Genomic DNA, 19,480 nt, shown 5'->3' on the forward strand with positions numbered 1-19,480 from the left:
AACCAGAGGTTAATGCCAAGGTCTTTGAACTCACTCACATGGTGAAGTAACATTATGTACACAAGGCAACGTAAGTCACTGAGGTAACAAGGATGCATTTGTCACGGAAGTTACAGAAGTTACTGATATATTTTGCTTTGGGAGACGCTGACAGTCAACCTTTTTTCCATCAGTTAGGTATGAGGATGTGGTGTTTCTGATCTTCCCGAAAAATGCCTACGTAATGTTGGGAAAAAATAGTACAGAGTGGAGGAAAGGGTGATAATATTTAGAGAAATATTTTCAAAAAGATTAAACTAGAAAGACATAACCATTAATTGGGCCTATTCAGAAGAAACAGCCGACTAATTGGGATAGAAACTGAAGGTAACTACAACGCAATTTCCTCATCGTAGTCACTGTTTTAAGAAGAACTTGCCGTTACTTCCGTCTTCGTTCCTGTCAGACACCAGTCATACTTTGCATGTCCACTAGAGGTCCTTGTCAGGTACGCGTCAACAGATCATATTGAGGCACAAATGATGGATGATGTCACTTTTCTTGCCTCGCTGACTGAAGACTCAGTAGTCGCCTGAGTTTCCAGATATTTCTATGTTTGTACATTTGGACCCATACAGTTACTGTCCGGTCTGCACTTCTTGCCTTTTCGCTGTACCCCAGGCTTGCTGTGTATATCTACATTGAGATCTCTGCTCCTCTCTCTGTCTCCCTCTCCCTCCATCTCTTACCGTCCCCGCCTGTCTGTCTGTCTCTCTCTGTCTATCTCTTTCTCCCTGACCAGTGTGAAGTGTAATTGAAGGAGCAGTCTTCACATGGCCCACAGGCATGGAGGGGACATTGTGTGCGCTGTGGCGGCAAATTGCTCTCCTTGCTCCTCGGAGCCTATACCTCTCCTTCACTTCTCTCCTCCTCCCCTCTTCAAACCATGCCCATACTCTCACTACTTTATTAGTCAGCCCTCTCTATCACCACTCTCCTCTCCCATCCCACCCATCCTCGCTGTCTTACTAAACTACTCCATTTTCTTCTGCGGCCCTTCAACAGGTTTCAAAATACTTGCTTTGTATGGTGTTATTTTTTTATTGGTGAGAATACAGAGAAAAGTGGCAAGAAGGATGTCATTTTCAGGCTCTACATTTAATTTACATACTTAATGCTCAAAAAACACATTGTTTTTTTCATACTGTTGAAGCCCTGCTGTCTGCACTGATTGGTCACTTCACTCACGCCTGAACCAGCACTACTCATCTCGTGTCCTGTCAGCTCTGTTGTGTTTTTAGCTTCCAGTTAGCTTCATTTCCAGTGTGAATATGGCAAAAATGCAATTGTGTGGCATGGTGATGTGGTGTGATGTCAAGAAGTCAGAGAATCGAAGTAAAGTGGGTCTTCTGACGAGGCATTTCAGGAGCAGCGTTTTCCGTGGGAGAGAGGAGCGCTCGAAAAAGCTAAAAAAGCATAAAAGATCCCCTGTAATCAATGTCATTCTGAATTACACACATCATTTTTTTTTTTCCCGCTGATGATGGAAGTTGGAAAGGAACGAGGCATCTCCCTTGTTTCTCGTCTCTGTTGAGAGGTTTACATGCGCAGTAATGATCAGGCAGCTGACAATGGTGTCTACTTTTTTAATATCTTTAACTTCAGTCTCACTTTCACACTCATTGTTGACTGGATGATGTTCGAGCGCTGCTTAAACAGAGACTGATGAAAAAGCATTAACAAGCCAGTGGCCTTAACTTCAACCGGCGATGCTAAAGGGGCAAAAAATGAGTGTGTCCATAATTGGGGTTGTGTTTCCGTTACAGCTGATCTGAGCTGCAGCCGATAAACACAGAGACTACTGCAGAGTCATTGGCCCTGCGATTAAATGCTGATCATACACATTCACAAAAAAAGACAAAAAAGAGATGTCAGTGACTTTTACTGTGATTCCTGTTCAGTGTGAAAGTCCACTCACATGTGGGGCATCATTAGAATGCCACTATTGAAGGACCAAACAATGAAGTGTTTGCTATGTTTGGTACTCAGACTGCGTGTTGGTCTGCCAATCAAACAGACAAACAACAAACCAACAAGTCTTGACCAAGCAAGGTACATGAGCACCGGCTGACTAAAAACTGAGCTGCGATTGAGTGGAAATTGAAGATGCATGAAGAAGAACGAGAGTAGAGGGGGGAGTGAACACACACCCACTTGGGTTAGTGGAAGTGACAGGGAATCCATGGCAGGGGATGCGAGAAGTCTCCAATATGAGGAGCGATTTTAGCGGGCTGCCTGGAGAGAAGCACACAGAGCAGGAAGGAGCTACAGAGAACGAGGGAGCGAGATAGACGGAGGAGAAAACCTGAGGGAGGGAAAATAGGGAGAGAGGAGAGTAGTATTCGGTCCGAGACGAAGAAGCGCATGCTTCATTAAGTGAGGAAGTAATCCTGGCTAATTAAGGCTCTCCATGACAGCACTGTCAAGGATGACTGATCCTTCAAATGGCACCTCCCTCTCCTGACTGACAGCCCGCCTGCTCTCACCGCTTTGAAGGTGAGAACTTTCTTACTTATTCCCACAGCTTTTTTTTTTTCTTTCGTCGCCTCTTATCCCCAATTCAAAGTGTTTTTCTTTGTTTTTGTATCTCATTATCATTTTGTAGGCAAGTGTATGTGAGTGTAAAATAGGGAAAAGTGTGTGATGGCTTGTCTGTATTTGTGTGTCTGTATTCATGCCTTCTCTCATACAGTATCTGTGTGTGTGTGTGTGTGTGTGTGTGTGTGTGGGTGCCCGTGTGTATGCGTCTGCAGTTCCTGTGCAAAATACTAGAGGAAATCAGTGGATGGAAGGCACAGCCCATTGATTGCTTGACTAATTAATCAGCTGCATTGGCTCCATGTGGATCCAGGTTTATTGAGTGGAGGCTTGGCGCAGGGCCCTTTATGAGCCCATAATGATTCCTTCGCCCACGGAGTCAGGGCCTCATCTGGCCTTTAGCACAGCTGTGGTAATACTACACAATATAGAAGCTTAGAAAGCAACCATGCCTTGGCTAAATGTTCACCCTGTCCTTAAATGTAAACTTCGATGTGACTGTAACGTCCATGCGTTGACCCAAGCAACATAACCACGTTTGTCTTGGATAACATTTTTTGTGGGGCAGCATGTTTAGCTCTTATTTATAGGGTTCATTTTCACAGCGGGGTGCTTTCTCTACATGATCCATCGTGAGCACCAAGTAGACACCCTACAACCACATGTGTGCACTGACCTATGCCATTCACAGAGGAGCTATGTTGACAGTTAGTGTCCCCCTGCAGGAGAGCCCACATGAAATAGCAACATGAGCTGAAACCAGAGAGAGCAGAGGCCATGGTATATGACCCAGACGCCCAGACAGGGTTGTACTGTCCTGCCTGACATCAATCCTTGCCCGCAACCCCCCTGCCCGGCTCGGCTCAGCCTAGCTCAGCCCAGCCTGTCCCAAAACGGGGGGCTTCGACGACCTGCTCGTAAACATGCCTATAAAAGTCCTGTTTGTATTGCACCAGAAGGCGGCTCTGTCCCAACCCCCAGGAGCTCACGTGAGCGAGCACTCAGAGATGACCGACTATCTTGGGGCTGAGGCAATCTGAGTCTCCCAACAGGTGTCTCTGTGGTTGCACAACATCTCCGCATATGTACAGTCATTGTTCTGGATTGTGTTAATGCTCAAGCATCTATGAATGATTAGCAATCAAGAAAATATCTAAATGTTTAATTACATGTTTGATTTAAAGGGACTGTTCACCCTAGAATCAATAATACATATATATATTTTTTTTAATTTTACCTGCCGTGCTATTATCCATCCACTAATTAACTAGATTGTTTTGGTTTGAGTTGTGGAGTTCTGGTGATATCTTCCACAGAGATGTGTGCCTTCATATTTGACGACCTGAGAATGAGACTCTGTGAAATCAGTCAATCAATCTTTTCTCAGAATCGTTTTAAGAGGTTGCCTTCATTACACAGCCTGATGAATGCACGCACACTCGTTTGCCTTGCTTTTCTGTTCTCCCCCTTCTTCACTATGTTTTGTAAGTTTGCCATGAAAACACACCTTTTTTTTTTCGTTTGGGGCTTTTTTAAAACTGCGATTCTGTTGTCATAACAGCAGGTGAGCTGCGCGTCGAGGAGGCTTGTTGTTAATTATGTAGCTGATCCAAACCAAACGTGCACTGAATGATATCGCAGCAGTGAAGTGCAACTTTTTACAAAACATCAGCACAAGTAGGCCAACATTAAGTAGAAGGGGTCGCATCACAGTCATAATACCAGAGAGCTTCTGTCTCATTGCAAAGCATGTACAGTTGACAGCAGATATGATGGGAAGAGCGGGGGCAGATTTTCCACTATTTAATCAGTTGTGGATGTGTCGTTCTCTAAGATGTTAAAAAAAAAATCTAAAAGGTAACATAGGTCTCTGTTTATAACTGAGCGGACGCCTGAGGAAAGAAATGTGTGGGAAACACTTATATTTTCTTTGCTTATCACCACGTAGTAGGAAGTGATCATGGACGGGACACTAGCTAATAAAGCTAATCAGCTAACATCATAGCTTAGCTGAAGAGGACTCCCAATAATGTTTACATTCAGAACCATTATGAGCACCAGCCTCTAATCATTTATGCACACTTCCTTCTGCACAGTGATATGTTTGGCTGGTGTAGTTCAGTAAAAAGAAAAATTGTTCTACTGTACACGAAACTGCTCACAACAAGTGACTCTGTGGACAGAGCTTTTCCAATGTATTTTTTGGTGCTTTGAGCACCACGAGCCGAGTTCCATCAACTTCCATTTTATTTGAAAGAACACAACAATCTCTACACCCGCTATCTCGCAATCTACAACTCACCCAAAAACAATCTAGATGGATTGGATGAAATACGTATTTTCTGATGTTTTGGTGTACCTTCCCTTTGAACAGTGTAGTGCAATATACTGTCTTAAGTGTACATGAAGACGAAATGGATGTCTGTGATGTCCTGGTTCAGAAAGTGGCACGTGATGAAATATATGTTTCTGTGTCTGTGATTGCGTGTTTATGTGCGTGGACGCATTTCTCTGCGAGTGTTGGCCTGTTGGTATGTGTTCAGATACTTAAAGTGTACGAGTCCACTTTCCTCAGCTCCGTGGGGATTTTTTAATGGGTGGCTGCATTAACACAGCCGGGCTCTAATAGCCTCCTTGAGTTTTTCTTTTTTTTTTTTTCCCCTCGGAGTGCCAGCAACTCATGAAATAGATGATTTAACAGCAAGAAGCCTCTCCATCACATGCAGAGTTGGAGATAAAAGCCAACTCGACTTGGAGAAGCAGGAAGCTATCAGTATCAGGGATTGGACATCAGTTTGTACATGTCTTCTAACCGTGGGTATAAAGGAAAATAAAAATTGTCGGTGGTGTTGTTTTCCTTTTTCTTTTCAATTTTGACGTCCAGCAGGTTTGTTGTGTTGATATCATGAGGAGCGTGTTTTTTGTTTCGACCACGGTGCACTCTGTGTCTTCAAACATGAATAAAAAACCAAAACATTTACCCCATTGCGTATTGACAGGTACACCTATCGAACAGCTTGCAGAATACCATATCGTGATGCTTCACGGCACTGTCAGAACAGCTGGCTGTGGGCTGTCATGCCGCTGCCGCTCCTGAAATGGACAACAGTGGCTTTCTCCCATTCAATCCTGTAAGCTCCCTCCGTAAGCTCCCTGGTTCCCTCGGGTGGCTGGACTGGAGTTAAAGCACTAAGACCCAGGCAGTTAAAGTTTACAGTGTCGTAAAGAGGTCTCACGCGGGCCAGCTCTCTAAAGATAACGCTAAATACACAGTGATTACAGTGTATGGTCAGCGGGCTGGAGCTTCGAACTGCAGATGGACACGAGATGATTTGCAGATTGGAAACCCAGACTACACGTATCAGCGTTATTCATTCGAGACAATTTACTCATGTGCTTACACAACTGTGAGTAGAAGTAGTGAGCAGAGCCGTAACACCGCCTAACATGTGCGGACCGATCTTGATTGTACAAGCATGCGTACCCTTATGATCTAACTTTTTTCCCCCAAAATTATCATTATGCCAAGTACCCAGCGGACATTTGATTATAATGATGCCTGTGACTAACACTGCAGAAATGTAAAATAAGCTTGAATTAGAGAACACAGGACCGCATGAGGCTTCTGTGGCTTCACATCCCCTCGTTTCCACTTTGCAGCTCCCCAAGGAGGTCTTGTGTGTGTGTGTGTTTGTGTGTGTGTGTGTGTGTGTGTGTGTGTGAGAGAGAGAGAGATAGGGAGGGCGAGAGAGCGAGGGGGGGAGTGATTGTGTTTTAGAGTTAGTGAGCACATCGGGCCATTTTTAACCACAGTCACAAGACGCCAGTATAGGGTTAGAACAGAGATGAGCTCCTGCTCTCAGAATAGTCCCTAGGAGGCCATGAGGCCCCCTCCACTGACCCTGGCCCGCATTCCAGTTGGCAGACACACAGTTGTTGGGTCAGACATGGTTCCTGTGCTGCGAGGGACAAGATGACATGGGAGGAGGAGGGGGGGGGGGGGGGGGGTGATGCAATGTGGCCCATTTTACCGCCGACAACTGCACTCAATTTGGCGCGCCCCTATAAGGGGAAAAAGAAAATGTGTTGCAGTGTGTGATTTCTCTGTTTCCTTCCAGTCCTTCTCTGTATCATGGTAAACTTTCCTGCCTCAAATCAAACATCCCTGCCTTTTTCCATGCAGCGGGGCCCCTACCTCCTTACACCCTGCCGCCCAAGGCTTGACCATAAAAATATCCCTCTATTGCTTGCATGATGTATGCCTGGAATAGCTTCCATTGAGAATAAAAAGACCCAGATACAGGAGGACAATTTTGAGTGGAGGACAGAGGGGTCAGGGCAAGGTGATGGGGTACAGTGACAGTACGGGAAGGGTATTTCAGTCAACCTCACACAGCTTACTGTAGTGTGTTATGTCAGGGGATAGGAGCTGGCGCACAATCGGTGCCCATCACACTGATGTGATCACATTGTATGATCTAAATCAGATGAAAAAGATTGACTGACGGGAGAGGGAATAAGAAGTCAGCGGTAAGGTGAGTTCAAGGTGTGCAGACAGATTATAGGACTAGTTCACCCAAAAAGTAAAGTTCAGTAATCATCTACTCATACCCATGATGATGGAAGTCATGCATAATTTCGTAGTTTATAAAAAAGAATTTCTGGAGCTTCACAGCAAAAAGGTGATGCAGCATTTTCCCAAAACAACTGAAGTAGACGCTGATTTTAAAAAAACCCAAAACATTGAAAAAACAAAACAAAACAGAAAATCAAAAACCAACATATAATGACTCCAAACATCTTGTGTAATCCAGGTCACTGGAAGCCCTGAGATTCCAAATTGATTTGTAAAGATGTTGTGTACACTGTTGTTGCGGCGTTAGAGCACACCCTGTCTGAAGTCGGCGCATTTGCTCGATCATGTGTCATGGCTGTAAATAGAAGAAATGTTCTAATCAACCAAGAGATTTCTTTTTTTTTTTTTTGCATTTTATATTTTAAAACAAGTCCCCATCTACTTACGCTGCAACGCTGTTTTTCTATAAAGTTCCAAAAAGATTTTGTGGACTTCCAAAATTCACCTCACTGCAGGTGACAAGATAATTACAACATTGTTGGGTAAACTTAGGGTTCGTCCACACGTACGAAAACAATCTTTTTTTTCTCCGTCATCCTCGGCATCGTTTCAAGAATATTTGCGTCCATACGGATCCACTGAAAACGACCGAAAACGCTGTAGTTCATACTCCAGGCCTATAGGTGGCGCTGGAAATTCACCAAAAACTGAGAATAAGAGACGGAGCATGCACATAAAGCTTGCCTGTGTAAACAAACAAGACAGTAGACGGAGTGACCGAACACAACAAGAAGAAGACGAAAATGGCTAGTTAAAGGAAACCAGAATCGTTTGTGTGGACCGTTAATGAGGTCGAACTGCTGCTGCGACTCACACACAACTACAAGGTGAGTAAGTTGCAAGAAAGGCTCAATATCTTCTGCGGCACGAACACGAGCATGTAGTCCGCCATCGTTGTTGTTGTTCGAGGGGTGGGGCTATAGCGTCATCGTTTCGGAAAGTATGCGGATTTGCTGTCCACATGAAAACGCAAGGGCAACGTTTTCAGATTTTTACCACCCTGAGACCAGGTTTCAAAAAAGTGCATTTTCAGGCGCTGCGTTTACAGGATCCGTATGGACGATCGGCCAAAATGATGCAAAACATTTGCATTTACACAAAAGAGCGTCTCCGTGTGAACGGCCTCTCAGGCTGTGGTGTAAAGCTGGGTGCAACGACGCCACTGATTCAATTTACTCACAGCTGGTAATCTGCACAACTAAGTTTTTCCGAGGTTTCGCATGTATTTATTTATTTATTTAATGAATTTCTGATCCGTTTCATCACCACTGCGCTTCATGTTCATGCACTTACAAACAGTCTGAGCTGCAGCCAGCCCGGTACAACCACAGCACTCTTCTGTTGGCCAGATGGAAGTCTCGCTCAGGGGGTGTTGTGGCAGAGGTTGTTGCTTTCTCCACCCACAGTTTTCCAGCCTAGTCTGGCAATTCCAACCATCGACACTTCAGTCACAAGCCAGCCTCTCTGACCTCTGTGCTACCGCCGCCCCTGAGCAGCAGTGTTACAGACACTCGGTTCGGAGACTAGCTGTGTATATGGAGATTGAGCACTGATCTGTGTCTCCCCAGTGGGAATGAGTATATGGAGTGGTATGGAAGAGTTGTATGGACTCTGTCTTTTATTTTCAACACCCTACTCCCAGGTGGTGACAGCCCAGTGCTAAGTGCGGTAATAGCCAATTGATTTTGTTCTCTTTTTTTTGTTGGTGGCTAGACATAAATCAAAGTGTCTGTCAGGACCTCGATGTAGTTGGGAGTGTGTGTGTGTGTGTGTGTGTGTGTGTGTGTGTGTAATGGGGGTAGTCGGGGTTCTGTTTGGACTGGGAGTGTGTCAACAATTAATCCAGCCTCTGATCTGCAGGCCACCGCTTTCCTGACCCTCAGTCACAATCCAATTGGGACAGCAGCTTCTCGATCGGGCTAAAACCAACACAGAGAATCCCCCCCGCTAGTTCCACTGGACTTTTACGACATCATCTCATATTATCACTTCACGTCAGTGGTGTAAAATCTCAATATAAGAGTTTCTATATTTGGTTTCACAAAGCTTGTAGTGGACATTACGTTTGCGTCTTCAGATTAATGGAGCATGATCAGCAATCTGCTTTTAGTAACCTATTTAGCTTTTCTTGTGCATTCTAAAATGGGCTTTAATTCTGCAAAATCTTGCATTTATTTCCAAGGAGATATTTTCTAAGAAGCTCGAATTCCCCCGTCCCCTCCCTCAAGAATCCAAGACAGAGGGAAAGAGGTGGAATCATAGAGAACACAGATGTGAGGAACACTGCAACCATGTTAATCCTTTTAATTCAATTATGGTAAATAGGGATGGAGCTTCCTTCTAAACAAAACACAGTATGCAGGAGTTCAGCAGGCAGAGGCAGGGGGAGCCTCTGATGTAGGCAGGCTGCCCAGTGGGAGGCCTGGTGGTCTCCCGGGATACCTCCCAGCTCCAGGGCCCCCTACTGGGGCTCTCCCCCCAAAGGCTGTCCCTGGCCCAGCACTAGCCTGCGGAATAGGGTGGCAGGGCTGGACAATATGCCAAAGACAATGGGCTTTGAACCACACACACAGCGTGCTTATGTAGCCAGCTGTGGCCATTCCTATGCAGACTTAGTCAGGAGGTGGAGAAGAGGGAGAGGAGAGGGTTGGATGGCCTGTAATGTGTCAGGATTGAGTATTAAATGGGGATCTGCCAAAGTGCTTTGGGGCCTGGCTAGCTTATCCCTCCTGAAATGGTTCTGTGCAGCAGTAACCTGCTAACCCAGGCCAGACTGACACCAGCACCTCCTCCACCATGAAAGAGAGTGTCTGTTCCCCGGGATGAACACAGGACAGAGAGGGGGAGCAGAGGGGTCTGAGAAAGGGAGTATGTTTTTGAAACAGTTAGACAATCTGTTTGGATTAGGCCCACTGCCCGAAGAGACATGGAAATGATGGGCAGCCGGGACGAAGGGAGGAGAGGAAGAGAAGGGGGGAGGAGGAGGAGGAGAGAAGAGGAGTGAAGGAGGGAGACAGATGGAGAGGAAAGGTGGTGGTGGAGGGGTTGAGTAGAGGCAAGGGGGGGGGGGGGGGGGTTGAGGAGAGGAGAGGGGTCGGAGACTGGAATCTCAGGATCTAAGGCTCTTTTGGCTTGATGGTTCCCAGATGTTGTCGGCCCCCCTCGCCCCTCCTTCCTCTCAGTGTTTCTCTGCTGTGGTGAATACACAGGAGCCCAGTTAGCCATGCGGGACAGATGGGTCAGTGGCGGTGTGGAGATGGGCCTCCTGTGGAACAGGGGAAATGGGAGGCGAGAGGCATCCTTTCCTCTCAACAGCCACAGGCCAGAGGGGGCAGACCGGGCTATGTTTTCTTATCCTCTCTCCACCCCGGGCAATCTCAGCGGGCGAAGGGTGTGTGTGTGTGTGTGTGTGAATGTGTGCAGATGTGTGTCTATGGCCTGTATGCGTATGCGGGTTTGCACATGCTCAGACATGCATGTTTTTGGGCAACGACCACAAGCGTGCAGCAAACAAATGATAGCAAAAATGAGCAACGACATGGAGGACTGTGTGAATCAGTTTGTAGTGTGTACTTCTACCCGGCGCTGCAGTATCCACATCGCAGGCTGCAGAATGCAGGTGCCTGGTCACCCTGAGCCGGTGCTGAAATTCTGTCGCCGCTAGATTTACAACCTCTGGCTACAGCCGGCCATGTTTCAGGATGACGGCGTGTTCTCGCGAACCTATCTGCTAAAACGCTTACACTCCTCGGCTCTGCTCCACGCCGCCTACACCGCCTCAGTCCTCCTCAGCAGCACAAAGTGTGGTGGCCGTATATTAGCAAGTTGTTGACTGGCCACCGAAGCGCACATTTGTCAACAATTTAGAAGGTGTCAACACCTGAACAACAGCCCGTTGGCCCACCCACCCTTAGTTTACTTCCACCTTTATTAACTGGAGGAATACAGGAAGGGGAGCCCGTTAGCAGAGGTGGTAATGGTAGAATTACGTTGTGCGGTTTGTGGTTAACCTTTAATGAGTTTTTTTTTTTTTTTTTTTTTTTTTGCATTCAGCTCATCTGTAATCAGCTAACTCACCTAATTTAATAGGAGACGACACATGCCAGTGCAGTAAAAGTCATGCTTCACATGGATGCATCTACAGTAACAGTTAGTTTTTCCTGACATCTGCTCAGCTTAGAGGTGTGCTCTGTGGTGAACTGGATCCATCCAAATGTTCTTATCCCAACTTTGTGAGGCAAAGCTGGGTGGCTCAGAGGCAATAAGCCCCGTAGTTAGAGAGGGCTCGAGTAGGCTGTTGTATCACTTAATTGTGAACTGATGCTCAAGTGTTCACGCATATGCTCGTTTCTAGTCTGAGGAGTTCCTGTATCCTTCTGGGCGCTTTTAAACCCGGAGCCACACGAAGGGAATATTTCACAGAAGCCCTCACTTAATTTGTGGTCATGGCTGCCAGATATGGAGAGAGACATTCTATCTCCCTAGAGACGGGTGGATGGATATCCTCCTCTGGATGGGCTGGGGGAGGGTATTTTTGGAGCATCTCATGGCTTTTACAGGAGACCTGGGGATGGGAATACGTCTCTCTGTGTGTGTGTGTGTGTGTGTGGGATGTAAAGGAGGGGAAGAATTGGGGGAGCCGCTGTGATCAGGATTCCACAGCTGGCTCATGTCACTCCTTTGACCCCTTCCCCCACGTATCCCCCGCAAAATAAAAAGTCTAGACTGCGCCCTGCGTCCCGCCACTTCACAGAGGATGACATAAAGGCACATGAAGAGATAGACAAGATAAACGAAGCCATAACTTTCTCTTTCCCTAAAGGACTCAGTTCAGAAGACTGCTCTTCATGGCAAGACACGGTGTCTATTAAGGCCATTAATAAATAAAGAAAGGCAATAGCGCCACCAAAGAAATAGATATCACACTATTACTTATTTAACTGCTCTGCTGAATTATTTATTGTTTATTCCAAATGATCTTTTTTTTTTTGAGTGTACACTTTCAGCTTGGGTATCCCATGTGAGCGCTACTAGCGGCAGATGATTTGGACAGCCAAGTTCAACTTGGATGAGTTTGTGAGGGGGAACGCGCGGCTGCCGGTGCAAAACTACTGCAGGGGGTTGGGGAAAAGATCCTTGATGATCATGTTACTGACATCAAAGAATAAGTACACCAAAGTCAACAGCCAAGCAGTATTAAACACCCACTGAAAGACAGACACAGGCACATACTCTCTCTCTCTTCCTCTCTCGCACTCATTTACTCTCTATGTCTTCCTCGCTGTGTTCCTGAAACACTCGGGGTCCGTGGAGAGAGATAAATTATGGGCCTAGTGGCTTTTTGAAGTCTGCTCGGCATCAACACCAATAAACGCCAAGCATGGCCCGCCTCCCCGCTCCTAAATTAAGTACTTATTACCCCTGGTGTGACTTGGCCATGTGGACCATAGCAGCTCTGCGCCGGGGCAGGGCTGAAGGCCCGGGGTCGGCAATGATGAGAGGCAGTGGAAACAAGCGGAGCATATGTCCTCTAATGAAATAAAGGCCTTGGCCATTCACAAGCCGAGTGATTTACGCTGATGCATAATGACCCCTGAGGATTCGCGAGTCGAACCTTGTGCGTGACTTCTTCACTACCTGGCTCACATGTCCTAATGGATACTAATCATTCAGCCCTCGCACGGTGTGTTGTTTGCGGAGAGTTTATAATTTCCATGCCTCTTAGCTCGCGGCACACGCTTCAAATTAATCATCATCATTAAAATATCCCCATCGAGCTGATGATTTAAACCACACAAAAGGCTTTCAGCTGGTCTGATAATGTTAAGGCACTACATTGATATGAGGTCTGGGGTCAGTTACGCAAGATCGGTTTCTGCAGAACTATAAACTAATAACAGTAGCTGGCACTCTTATCAAATTTAAATGCCACACCACCCGGTACAATTTTTTTTTTTTTTTTTAAATCAACAGCTTAAAACAAAAGGAGGGAAAAGTGCCAAAGCACACTGGATGGAGGAGAGTGAAGTTGAGGGAGAGCAGGCAGCTCATTCTCTTGAAGCACCCTTTAAAGTAGTGCCAAGGCCCTTTCTGGTGCCATTGCACTGCATCTGCCTCTAGGGAGAGATGAGGTGCTGAGCCCACACCCCCTCGCCTCTCCTGTCCTCTCCTCTCCTCTCCTCTCCTCTCATTGCCTGACACACGCCTGTCTGGCTGCTGCAGCAGGGAGATTGTATAATCCAAGTGTGTAAAACAGTCTTTTACGACATTGTAAAGATTTACTATTGGAGTAAATAACGGTGGGAGAACAGGGCTTTTAAATGGAACCCAATCAATATGTCAGAGGAGGCTGCAGCAGAGGACAGGGCCGTGTCTGACGCCACACGCAGGTGGACGCGGCAGATGAGCGAGCAGTGCGCCCAGAAATACCACGGCGAGCTCTGAAATTCCTACCTCAGCAGAAAAATGCCGAACAAAAACCTCAACGTGATCGATAAGTCCGGGTTTTGGTAAGCTGCTATCTGCTGCACAAGATCAGGAACGGTGAAAGTTCAACAGGACATAAAGTTGTCAGGGCAGATAACATCACCGACTTGTATGGCATAATATGTTACATTGTCAGAAATGATGAATATTCACACACACACACACACACACACACACACACACACACACACATGCAGACACACTGACACATGCTGGTATAAATTCAACACTTTGCTCCCCCGCATGGATGCGCACATGCACGGGTGTTCAGAGAAATGCAGACATGCAATAAATTTCCGACCCTGTAAAAGCAGTGCTGGCACACACACGTACACACACACCTACACACACACACACACACACACACACACAGCCCCTATAGACGCTCACCACACATTCACACAGAGACACCCCGGCCTCATGAGCAATAAATCGCACAGCCCATCTAACAAGTTCATTTCCGGAGGCCAGAGAGGATGGGTCCTCTGACTTTGGAGTCAGCAGCCTTGTGAGGATCAATGGCAAGAGACGGAGAGCGAGGGGCAAGAAATCGAGCTGAGATACAAAAATCAATCAGCAATTTAATCGCTTCGGGAGGGGAAGGCAGAAAAAAAGAGAGGACAGGGGAGAATTCCAGCGCTTTTTTACTTAAAAAAGCAACACTTTGATTTAACCCTTTGACATATGGTATACATCTCTCACTTTTATTGAAGCGTTTCTCTATGACAGGAGAGGCTCCAATGGGAGCAGAGCTATTTTCAGATTCAAGATCACACAACTACTGTTTCCCTCTCGCTCACAGATAAGACTTGATGTGTGAGGAAGAGAGTAAGCCATAAATGAGAAATTCCATTGTGGAGCTTTAGCTTTCAACTATGTGCATGCTTTTGTCAAAACTTGCACACAGTCATTATGTGCAATCTGGGAGTGGCAGCAACTTCGCTGAGGGATGCAAATAAATACCTTATTCCTCTTGCTGGAACTGTGAGGTCAGATCTGTTCGGGAAGAGTTTAGGGCATTTTACTGTTGGTGGTGGTTTGGGGTTGGGTGTTGAGGAGGAACTTGTTTATGTCAATGTCCGAGGCTTCCAATTGACACTATTGAACGAGCAAGCTTTAGACTAATAAAATGAGTGACAGCCTCTGGCTGCAGAATCGAACATATAGATCCTCTGAGGAGAAAAAAAGCAAGCTGGAAAAAGAAAAACATAGAACCACTCTTCAAATCAGCTTGGCTAGTGGAAGAGACTTAATAGAAAGGCAGTGAGTTAATTGAAAAATGTTGCTGTGTTACTGTGAATGTCTGGGTGTCTGAGTGTAATTGAGTTTGTGTATTTTGCATTTGTGCCCGTGTGTGTGTCCAGCCTTTTTAATTTTAACAAGCATCCAGACATTATGTTTCAAACATTATTTTCTTTTAAAGGAGACATATTGTGCTCATTTTCAGTTTTACTTCTAGAGTGGGTTTACATGCTTTAATGCTCAAAAAAACACATCCATTTCAACTCCTGTCCCTTTAAGGCCCCCCTTCTGAACACACTGTCTGCTCTGATTGGTCAGCTGACACACACCTGAGCCAGCACTGCTCACCATGTCCCTGATCATCTATGTGGTGTTTTCAGCTTCCAGTTAGCTTCACTTCTGCCTTAAATATTGGCATGAATTATGTTAATGTGTGACATGGTGCTGTAGTGTGATTTCAGGAAGTCATGGAAATAAAGGCGGGACTACTGACGAGGCGTTTCAGGAGCAGTGTTTTCTCTGGGAGAGAAGAGTTCCAATTGGTGCAGGCTTTGGGCTTTTATAACCTTCAAGACCTTTAACATATGGAAAAACCCTGACAACACCACACTGAAGGAAAAGGGAAAAAATATATATATATATTTTAAGTGCTTAATATGTAATGTTAAAGGATGTTTTTGTTTATTTGCACAAGTATGTGATTATGTGCCCACCGTGGATGTATATGAATGTGCCCGTGTGTACATTTGTTCGCCCACATGCACATATATATATATTTGTGCGTGTGTGCTTGTGTGCACAAGATTGGTGGGGCGTAACAGGCTGATTCCTCCAGAACTCAGGCATTGCTGAAACTTAGCAACAGGAGCCAGGGGCCTCCATCCCCAGAGAGGCTGGCTGCCGAGACACATTCATTACCAGCCCAGAATCTTGGGCTGGATTAAAAATTCATGCTGTTTACAACAACAAAAGGCCCCCCGTTAAAGAATATGAGCCCTTCTGAACAATGGCTCCACCAAACCGTGAGCAGATCGCTGACATCTCAAAGGAGACCAGCGGTTGTGTACGAGTGTGTGTTTGAGTTTGTGTGCTGCTGCTAACAGCTAGTGTTGTGCTTTTCTCAGTGTATGTACACACCCTTATAGGCATTGGTGATATAAATAATGATACTGTTTACTGCAGCGGGGAGTGAAAACAGCTTAAGGGCACTTGAATAAGGACAGGATTCCCTCAAAGTCTTGCGCCCTGTCATGCTGTTTACACCCATAATAAAGGAGCATGCATTCTCAATGCGCTGCACATGTGTGTGTAGGTGCGATCGCGCTTTCCTCGGAATGAGCTGCATTTTGTGCCCGAGAGTGTGACCCTATCTCTGCTCGGCTCATTGACAAATGCTTGTGTGCTGTGCTGTTGGCTGATTTGTTGGCAAAGGGACCGCGCTTATGAGCTCTATTCAGTGTTAATTAGCACACTCCACAGCGATCATTATATCAGGTTCCTGTGGTGACGTCTGATTGCATTGTCTCTGTGGGGAGGGGTGAAACTTACCGATGGGGGAGCACCACACACACGCAGTGCACACTCGGATTTCTCTCACAAGACCACACATGCATAAGCGCATAAGTAAGGAGGCACAAATATCCTGCGTATAGAAACATACTGTATGGCGCTGGCGAGCTCAGAAACACGCTGTCAAGACGCACCAATGTGAAATACACAAGGATATAAAAGGGAAAAGCAGAGGGGTGCATAGCCAGGCGCTCACATGAACAGCTACCCCATTCCATTAATGCCACGCCGAACAGGTGCAAGGTCAAACCGCTACGCCAATAATAGATGCTCCTCATCATTCTCAGAAATAGTTTTCTCAAAGCCACTAAATGTTTCAGTAAGGTTGTGTGCTGTTTGTATTGCCGTGACGTGGATGAGGTGAGAGGCCATGTGTGCACAGGTCAGGGAGATCTCCTCTGTGTGTGCCCAGCCCTGACATTTGACCTGTCTTCTCCATCAGAGGCCTGAAAACAGCAGAGGGGCTGACAGCACATTGTTGACTGCGGCGGCCTCCTGGGCTGCTGTTTTCTGTTATTTCTGCTTGTATCTAGGTCGGGTTAAAGAACGCGTTTATATGCCGGAATAGCCCCATGTACACAGGGACTTTGCTGCCATTTAAAAAGTTTAGTCACTCGAACTGTCCGTGGGGGGTGAGTTCATAGAGTCGGTGATATTTCATCAGAACACTCTGTCCTAACAACTCATGGCTATTCCTGAGGGGCCACTGGCTCATGAGCCCACTGACACTGCATGATGAGGAGGATTGGGGTTGATTGTCACCCCCCAAACTAACGTCAGTCGCATCATGTGCAGGGCACCTGTTTTTTTCTGTGGGCTGCTCTCCTGGGGGCCTGGTTCAGGTTTCAGCATGATTTTCCAGAGTTCAACAACTGCCATCTCCCAGCCCTGGCATCCCACTGTAACACTGACTGAGTGACAGGACGCTACCTTTGACTGTCATGTGCTCTACAGCACTGAGCCGTTCTCATCATGGGGCTGTCATCAGGGTAGCACATCTACTGGAATAGCGGTCTTCTCTGGATGAGTGTGTGTGTGTGTGCGCGCGTGTTTATGTGTATGGAGCACGTAGGCATTAGTTATGGCTTTTTTTCTATACATGTGCAGACGGTACAAGCAGCATGATTTTTTTTTTCTTACGTTTCAGCTGGCAGAAAGATGCCATTCATGCGTTCTGATTCTGTCCAAGGAAATGGAGAGCGACTGCACGGTGATTCAATTCTAGTTCCAAATACCATAAACTTCTATACTTCATTTGGGAGACATAATATGTAAACTTTCAGCATTGCGATGAACATTCAAATTGAAAAATAACCTTTACAATACCTTTGTGTATTTACATTATCTTAAGCAATTCCAACAATGATCACAGAAATGATTTTAATCAACTGAATGCTGCATCTCACTTGGTTGCCTGTCACTTTTACTTTTGGGATGTTGGCGAACGTGTCTGAACGCAGTGTGAATTCAATTTTACTACATTGCCTCGTCCGTGAACATTTCTGCTTGAGTCACATAGATATATATATATATTTTTTTATCGTTGATGGCGGTTAAGACAACAACTCTGACGACCCCGTTACATTTTTGTTTTGCTATGATTTAGACCCCTAGTGGCAAAAATGACAAATGACATACCGTGCACTTAAAGCATTCATACAAGCATTAAAGCACAAGCAAATGTGACTAAATCAGTACTTCTTAATTAGTGAGGCATTGATAAGGTAGTAGTTGTAGCTCAATTTTTGAATCAAATCAATTAGACTGAAGTTAATTTCTTATTGCAACCATTAGAATAACTGAATTTCCTTTGTATTATATAAACAATTCGTATTTTCATCTTTCATAAAATGATCCTTGCATGCCACTTTGCACTGCAGTGATAAACTTATCATAACAAATACAATTTATTTGATCAATAATTAGGTTAACTTTGGGATGTAGTGCCTCGTGAAAGTCTGCAACTGCAACCTTGAAAAGACCATTGTTTTAAATTACCTCATCTGAATGTGTGAAATCATGTTAATACAAGGGATGAATCTCTGTTCAACACTGGCCTCAGGCAAAAGTGAAGAATCCATTTAAGTCCTTGAGGTGCACTCTGTTGGGGAAGACTTAATTGAAGCCCTGGTTTGGTGTTACAGTAAATGACAGAAAAAAATGTTTAACCTAAAGTCATTTTACAACACTGTGTGTTTGTGCTAATCCCATTTATGGTTGAGGAGTGGCCTGAAGAAAGCCTTTAGTTCAGCTTGTCCGTAGTCACTCTTGGCCACTTGATGCGGTGTTCTAGGTTGGGACCCATCCTGTGGACACTGGCGCTTCTTTCAACCGATGTAAAACTAAAGGTTCCCCTGGCAGCAGCTACAGCCCCCGGACCGCTCATCCTCATTCAAAGCCTCAGTCTTCAAGAGGTAGGAGAGCCCACTTGATAGAAACAACTGAATAAAACCAGACGAATACGATCCTGATGCTAAGCAGGTAAATGCAAGAGAATGAGCTGGCCCCTTTGTCACCTAGGAAAGAGCAAGTGGCTTTTGTGTTTGTGAACGAGGCCGAGATCGTTCTATGAATACTCTCCTCGCTCGCCTCTCTGTGGGATTGAAATGCCAACTATCTCTCCATTCCACCCCTCGTTGCTCTCATCCCCTCGCCGCCGCTCTCTAAACGCGAGGCCCTAACTTACACAACCTGAAAGAGAGACAGAGAGAGACAACACACAATTTTACACTTGTGTGCACACAAACAAATAAGGCAATATTGATTGAAGCCACGGCTGCATTCACACTGATGCTCCTCTCAATAGATCAGTCATGCTCTTGCAGCTTGCCCTGCTGCAGCCCTGCAGTTTAACACCGCTGGCCTGCTCCAGAGGACACATTCAATCCACCTGACACCTAAATAGCCCCAATAAGCTCACATACATGCACACTGTGCTCCTCGGAGCATGAACGAGCTCTGAAATTCTAA

General features: G+C 45.7%; 1 long non-coding RNA gene across 1 annotated transcript in view; it reads left to right on the top strand.

Annotated features, from left to right (window-relative positions):
* The first annotated feature begins 2,213 nt into the window (after positions 1-2,213).
* The window catches only part of LOC115582135 (uncharacterized), a 64,565-nt gene continuing 47,298 nt past the window's right edge, over positions 2,214-19,480 (top strand). Inside the window, exon 1 of the long non-coding RNA XR_003984142.1 lies at positions 2,214-2,535. This is a non-coding gene — a long non-coding RNA (uncharacterized LOC115582135). The remainder of the gene's footprint in view (positions 2,536-19,480) is intronic.

Source organism: Sparus aurata, chromosome 5 (assembly GCF_900880675.1).
Source record: "Sparus aurata chromosome 5, fSpaAur1.1, whole genome shotgun sequence".
Lineage (NCBI taxonomy): Eukaryota > Metazoa > Chordata > Actinopteri > Spariformes > Sparidae > Sparus > Sparus aurata.